Here is a 7969-nt window from a genome sequence, read left to right as displayed (position 1 = left end):
CATGTGAACCCCTCCTACTTCCACTGGAACTGTGTTTTGCCATGACAACCCTATGCCACCCCTTCCTGTGGACATTTTTCCTTTTTACTGCATGTCCTTCCGATGCATGGTTCGTCCAATATTAATTTTCGATCCCATTTTCAAGTCTTTTTTTGGGTTTTTCCCATGTGAACGAGTCTTATCTCAGTCGGAACTATGTTTTGACATGATAGGATTGTCGGCCACATCTTTCTGCACATTTTTTCTTTTTTGTGCACCTCATTCCGATGCACGGATCTTCCGATATTAATTTTTAATTGTGTTTTTGGTCCCTTTTTTGTGTTTTTTGCACGTGACCGCCCTTTACCCCCCCAGAACCCCCGTTACATATTTTCCCTGTCTTCCCCGTGCCGTCCTACCCACTTTTTGTTTTTACGCCATTTCGTTTTGACGATCGGATTGGGAGTTATTAACTTTTCTTTATTTTTATGTGTTTTCGCGCGCCTATCCCGCGCGTGAACGCACCCGTTTTTGATTTTACGCGTCTTAACGTGCCCCGGTTGCATCCGCGTGCCTCGTCCCCGCATTTGGGTGCCTTTTCAATCCCGTCACGGTCAATTTTTTTACCCCCGCCCGACGCACGCGCGCGGGACGGGGGGTACACCTCCTTTTTGGGCCCCCTAACCCTAACCCGCCCACTAACCCTACCCCTAACCCTAACCCGCCCACTAACCCTACCCCTATCCCCTAACCCTACCCCTAACCCTAACCCTACCCCTATCCCCTAACCCTACCCCTAACCCTAACCCGCCCACTAACCCTAAGCCGCCCATTAACCCTACCCCTCTCCCCTACCCCGCCCACTACCCCTCACCCTTTCCCCTACCCCGTCCCTCCCCACCATAACCGCTTCCCTCCCTCCCTTTCCCCTCCTCCTTTGCGTCCTCCTCTCCCACCTACCCTCATCCCCTCCTCCTCTACTCCCCTCCTCCTCCCCTCCTTCCCCTCTCTCTTCTCCGCCCGGGGGCCTGCCTCCCTCCTCCCTGCCGCCCTCTGACGTGCTGCCCGGTGGCCTCCCCACCCCTCTGGCGCCCGCCTGTGACGCCCTGTAGTTCTTCTTGCCGCCAGCGCCGCAGCAGATCATTGGGGACCACGAGCGGGACGGCATCGCCTTCTGCACCAACCCCTACTCCACCTTCGGCGTCTCCCGCTGCCCGGCCTTCTCCATCGACCTCCTCCGCACCGCCTCCTGCCACGTCGCCTACCCCGTCCTCTTGCCCGTTGGCCGCCTCGTCCTCGCTCGCCAGGCCTCCCGGTCATTGCCCTGCCTGCCGTCAGCGCCCGTCCTGCAGCGCCCCGCCTCGCCCTTTGAGCGCCCTCTGCCAGGTCGCCCGCCCGCCTCGCCGGTCGCCAGCCGCCCTCCAGGCCACCCCGCCCGCGTCGTCGCGCCGCCTGCCGCCGTGTAGGACGCCTTCGCCTGCCCCTGCCACACCACCCCGTGGGCTGCCACGTTGCCCCGCCCTCTGCCATGCCTGCCCTCCAACCACCCTCCTCCACGTGTCACCCCCCTCACCCCCAACCTAGCCCCCATTCCCCCCCCAGCAAACCTACACACCCCCCTCACCCCCAACCTAGCCCCCATTCCCCCCCCAGCAAACCTACACACCCCCCTCACCCCCAACCTAGCCCCCATTCCCCCCCCAGCAAACCCACACACCCCCCCACCCCCAACCTAGCCCCCATTCCCCCCCAGCACACACACACTTACCCTCCACTAGCCCCCATTCCCCCCATTACCCACGTGTCCCCCACTAACACGCACTCCCTGTAAGCCCCCTGTCCCACACTGCAGCCCCGCTGCACGGCTAAACCACAACAACCCCCTCCATCAACCCCCGTCCCACCTGTCGACACCCTCGTGGCCTCGACACACGTGTCGGTGTCTACGCGCGCGTGGGAGCTTGAGGTTGATCATGCGCGGGTGCGGGAGCTCGTTAGCTAGTTGCTAACACGCAGCTGCCATGCATCCTCTTTCAGGATATTTTCCCAGATTTTTCATTCACCAACCCGCAAAACCCTTTTAAAAACACAAAAACAAAATTTAAAAAAAAACAAAAAACTAAACAAAAAAATTTGAAAAATTAAACAAAATCATTTAAAAATTTTGAAAAAAATTCCTAAAAAATCTAGAAAAAATCCTATTAGTTTGCAACCCATGGCCATATTTTTCTAAACCTATAAATTTCAGAAAAAACATTTTCGACCATTTTAAAATTCCCCAATCTTTTAAAAATACCCAAACAAATTTAAAAAATTCATTAAAAATGCTAAACCTTCCAAATTAATTTCCAAAAAATTCCTAACACTTCCATTAATATTTTTACTTATTTTTGGCCTATTTTTCTAAGCTGTCACAATATTTCATTTCACACCTAAATTCCTTAAAAATACAACAAAATCATAAAAACACATTTTTCATCCATACACAAACTAACCATATAGAAAAACAAATCCAGATATTTTTGGATTGAGAAGAGCGCATTCTTTGCATTTACATATACCCACTACTAGGTATTTTTCCTTTTATTTGTTATTTTTTCAGCTACCCCAAAACCCACGGTTAATTCAAAAATAAAAAACAACCAACAAAAAAAACAAAAACAAACAAACAAATAATAAAAAAACATGAACCCTAAACACCACCATGGCACGCGCATTCGCGCTAAACACACCATATTTTTTAATAAAAATAAATCCGCCGTTCACTTCGCACGCGCTCAGTGCGCTTAAGAGGCACTTTAATATTTTTAATTAAAATGAACCAGCCGTCACAAGAGCACGTGCTGGCAAAAAAGCGCTCCACATCACCTTAATTTTTAAAAATGAATTTGCATTTAGAGACCCAGTCTGGGTATCGAAGTCCGGGACTCGAATTAATGCACCGCTTTAACCTAATAATTGGTAATTAAATTTTTTAAAAAGGAACCGTCGTTTTATTGCTAAGGTTTATTACTTAATAAAAATTCACCCATTTCTTCATAATTTATTAAAATGAACCTTTCATTCAATTAATTCCCCCTCACTGCACTTAATTCCCCTTTTTAATAAACTCGTTTTGTGGGATGGGTACGTGAAGTCTTCGGAGTTGTCTCAATGGTCAAACCTGATTATCAAAGTTGTGGTCTTGATATGTGTGGGTTGTTGTTATGTTTTGGTTCAGTTTCTTTGTTACGGTTAAGGGTACGGTGTGTAGTTTTTTTTCTTTATTGCCTGATACGGGGATTTGGGTGTTTGCATGTTGCATAGCATGAAGCTTTCGGTCGCATATGTCTAGAGGTCATGTCGAATTTTTTCTAGGCTGTGGTTTGCTTGGGGATAGTTGGTTGAGTCACATTTTACCATTTTGGTTGATATCTTCTCCTTGGATCCATCGATGTGTGATGAGTTTCTGGCCTCCTACAGCAAGAAGTCGGGACTGGTCTAGGGTACTTCCATGACTTTGACACCTCGAGGCCTCGGGAAGGCTCTGTCTCTTCCCTACAAAGGTGAACCCTTTGTTACCACTCGCCAGCTTTTCTCTAACGAAGAGATTTTGAAGCCGTTACAAAAGTAGACCAGGGAACTTCTGGATGTTAAGAAGGTGATCAACTCTTCAGGAGTTTCCTTTTCCATGATCACTGATTCTGTGTGGAAGTTGGTCTGTCAGTTTCTCCAAGACAGGTATGCCTGCAAAAACGCCATCCCATTACTTGTCCAAAGAGCTCTTTACAACTTCAAGGATGGTGTTAAAAGGAGTAGCTATTGATTGGAGCACTTACCTACTCACTAAGATGGATCAACATTTCGTCAAAGTCACCCGGGGTAATGTTACCAATGTCACCTATGGATCGTACTTTTCTGCCTTCTTGACCTATTCAGGTTTACAGAAGAGTGTGCCTCCACCTCCTCCATCAGATCCAGTACCTCCTCCTCCACCTTCAGATGAGTCAGAACCCATTGATATAGAGGATGATGATTCTCCGCCTCCCCTGGTCATATAGCGCAAACGCTTGAAGCTGGTAGCAGACAAAGCTCCTTCAATTCTTCCTTCCCTGCCCATTCCTGCTACCTTTGGCAGTGATCTCCCTGCTTATCTCATATGTAATAACCTGTTCAGAGCACATCGAGAAGGTTCGTTGGACATATCAGTCCCCTCACTGAACAGTCTAGTCTCGGGAGATGCCATTCCTTTCCTATGTAAAGACATTCAGAGTTCCATTGAACTGTCTGACAGCCTGTGTTCAACAGCTGTACGCTTCCTTTTATGAAGAACTGATGCAGTCTAAGGACCAGTTGCATAAGGCAACATCCGAGTTAGCCTCTGCTAAGGATACCCTAGCAGATTTGTTTAAGCAGATGGAGCAACAAACCCAACTGGTTGCCACCCAACGAGATGAGATCTTTTCTTTGAAGATCCAGTTACTAGAGGCTCAATCAGAGGTTACTAGCCTCTCAGAGGAGAAGAAGAGGATGTCCAAAGAAGTGCAAGAGTTCCAAACTCTTTTAGATATCAAACTTTCAGCCTTACAAACTGCTAATGACACAGTGGAATCACAAGCTTCCCAAATCAAGTAGTTGCAAGATCAACTGGCAAAATCACGGTCTGTTCCTCCAAGCCCTCATGTTCCCTTGATCCCTTCTCTCTCACAGCAGGACTTGGCAGCTCTTCAAAGACATGCTATCTTATGTCTCTTATTTCAGGCCAAGGTGGAAAGATTGCAATCTCGTATGGACTTGTTATGGTCTTCATTTGAGCAATTCAAGGAATATGTTCCACCAGACCATTCTTTCTTTGTCCACTACCACTTACAGAAGTTGGCCTTCTACATGAAGCTTTCCACGATGGATTTACCTCTTCCAGAGGATGGATGGAGTGGGGCTTGGTCTGCTGAGTTGCTGACAGAGGTGGTCCGTATGGTGTTTGAAGATTCTATCATGACCGATACCATGTTGATGTCATATATGTATCTACGAGGAGACTTGTTGATTCCAGATGAAGTGGATATGGCTTTGTATGTGGGAGACATGGTTTTACAAGATGTTTTGTATGTCAACCATTTGGAGTTGCGAATAGATGACATGTTTCAGAGTTACTCCTCCAAAGTGGCTACTTGCCCTGATAATTCCTGGCATACCATGATTGATTTTGTGGTCCTGAATTAAAGACAGAACACAGCCCCTACCTATGTCCAGAGCACTAATCAACTGAGGGTGGATCTCTTAGCTTATCTTTCCAAACATAATCCATTTGATTCTATCTTTTTTTATGCCTATCAGAGAAGATCTATCTTAGGTCCTTCTGTTCCTACCCTCCTGTATTACCAACAAATGGCTCACCGTTATGACATATATCTTTCCCTCTATCAAACCAATTCCACAACCATCTTACCACTTCTTTTCCAACCTCAATATTTTTCTCAAATTCCCATATTTACATATTGTTCTTTTATCGAGGATAGAGTATTTTCCTCTTCTCCACCATGTCCTTCTCCATCCATTCATGTACCTTCCACCTTTCCTATTTATTAGTTAACACCCTTCCTAAGTGATTCCCTACAATTTTCAGCCACTCCTTCTTTAAATTATTCCTCCTTTTATGATTTTGCCTACCCATCTCTTCATCCACTTTTCCTTATTCCACTTCCATCTCTTGCCACTTCTATATCTCAACCACCTCAGTTGGTTAGTGACTATGACGGGTTTGATCAACAGATTCCTAGAAGAAGGGGATGGAGCTCGAATGATTCTCTTTCAGGACCTTAGATAAACTGGCCAATAATTCCAGGAGATTGGACAACTGCCAGTCAAGCATACTAAAACTGTATTCATTTTGCTCACCAATATTCACAATCTCTGGATCCTTCGGTGAGATTGATAGCTCATTTTGATTGGTATCTAGCATACATGCATAGGCATTCCATAATGATCAAAAGGCCATTCCCAAACTTTGTATGAATGTCAATGTGAACATTGACTCCCACCAGTTGGATGTCCTGTATTTTCATGCCCTATGTCTCCCTAGCAGATACCTTGTCTTGCTAGAAAGGATGTGTTGCTTGCAGTTTTTTCAGAATCCTCCCAAGACATTTGTAGATGAATCCTTCTCCATGGATCGATTCCGAAACCACCAAGCTTTTAAAAGGGATCATCTTCATTGATGCCTTTGCCATGTATTTTGGAGAATTTTAATGATATGTCTCTTTTTGGAGGTGTCATTCAGATGGTTGTGTTAGTGTTCGTGTATGTGTTGTCTTAATTGTATGTGATGAGTTCGTGTTGGTTGCGACTATTTGTTCGAGAGCTATTTTCAAAAGATTGCTGGTGGATGAAAAGCCTATAGTGGAAAGTTGAAGAGAACCTCTTATATCCTTTACAAATTTGTCATGGTTTTTAAATGATTAATCCGATGAGTTAATGAATAATGAAATTTTCCTTTAGTAGTATTTTTTCTCTCAGATACAGGTGATAAGTTGGGGTCGTGTTTTGGCAATTTGAAGATCTAACAGAAGAAAAAATTGAGCTCTTTAGTGAACTTATATTCTTCTTTTCCTTGGGTCGCGAAGATGCTTCCTTTCTAAGTGTGGGGATATGTTGAGAGTGGAAAAAGACTGAATTTTTGATTGATTTTTGTTGTTTTTGAGGTCTGAATGATTGATTTTTGGTAGATTTAGAGTGATGTATGATTGTTAATGGAAGTGGTTTGAGAGTATTTTGGATGATATTGATTGTGTTTTGGAAGTTCATGATGTTTATCAGTGGAGATATGAGGTTCTGATAGGTTCTGTATACCTTCTGTATAGCTTCTGTTTTGTTCTGTTTTGTTCTGATTGTCTTCTGTAAGGAGGGATGGAGTATTGATTGATGAAGATTGAGATATTGTGAAAGCTTATTGAATAGTTTTTGAGAGTTTGGAATGGTTTGAGTATGAGTTATGTGGTTTTGATGACCTTCTATAACCTTCTGTAGATCTTCTGTAGAGCTTCTGTCTCTGTTCTGTTCTGTACTGTAGCTGTTCTGGTACTGTTCTGTGACTGTTCTGTATGCTTCTGTATGTGTTCTGATGGATGAGAGTGTAGCATGGGAAAGTTTTCTAGCCTTGGAAAGAGGTAAATACAAGTGCAAAAGAGCTAAAAGAAGTGAAAGAAGTAGCTGCTGAAGACTCAAGTAAAGACTGAAGTGAAGTGACAGTAGTGAGCTATGAAAGGGCACTGTAGTGGCTCTGGTGACTCTTCATATCAGACATACCTCTTGGGAGGGGTATCCACGATCTAAGAAGGATTATTGAGAGTGATTTTTGAGAGATTGTAGTGAGTATATGATGTATTATTGACGGAGAGAGAGAGAGAGAGAGTCAGAGATAGTCAATTCTACTAAAACAGAGTGATTGTATATGAGAGATTGAGAGAGAAGACTATGAAGACATTGAAGATGAATACTATGTGATGTATTTTCATTCAAAGATGGTGTATTTCTTTGTGTTCTTTGTTATATTGATGGATTTTGTGAAGATGTTGGAGAACATGGTTGATTCTATCAAATCCATGGGAGATATCTACTATGATGCTGCATGAAGAATTGCTGTTTTCTTTGTTTTGATGAGATCAAAATAATGAAATAAAAGCTTGTTGATGTTACAATATAGATTTACTTGCAAGAGAATTCCATTTTCCTTGGTGTTCCTCTTGGGGCTCCACAGCCATTTCCATACTCCTCAATGAAACATCCATCTTTGTTAAATCTCACTTGCACATTCTGTTCTGCCATTTGACCCACAGACAAAAGATTATTTGTTATGGTCGGTACATGTAATACATCATGCAGGCCTTTCTTCTTGCGATCAAGCATCATGAGAGGAACAATCCCTTTATGCTTTATGTCATGTTGGGTGTCATCCCCAATACATACATGACCATGTGTACCTGCAACCATCTCATCAAACCACTCTCCATGC

Source organism: Lygodium microphyllum, chromosome 18, assembly GCF_053477565.2.
Source record: "Lygodium microphyllum isolate KBCC chromosome 18, Lygodium_microphyllum_v1.1.10, whole genome shotgun sequence".
NCBI lineage: Eukaryota > Viridiplantae > Streptophyta > Polypodiopsida > Schizaeales > Lygodiaceae > Lygodium > Lygodium microphyllum.
Note: the sequence above shows the minus strand (reverse complement) of the source record.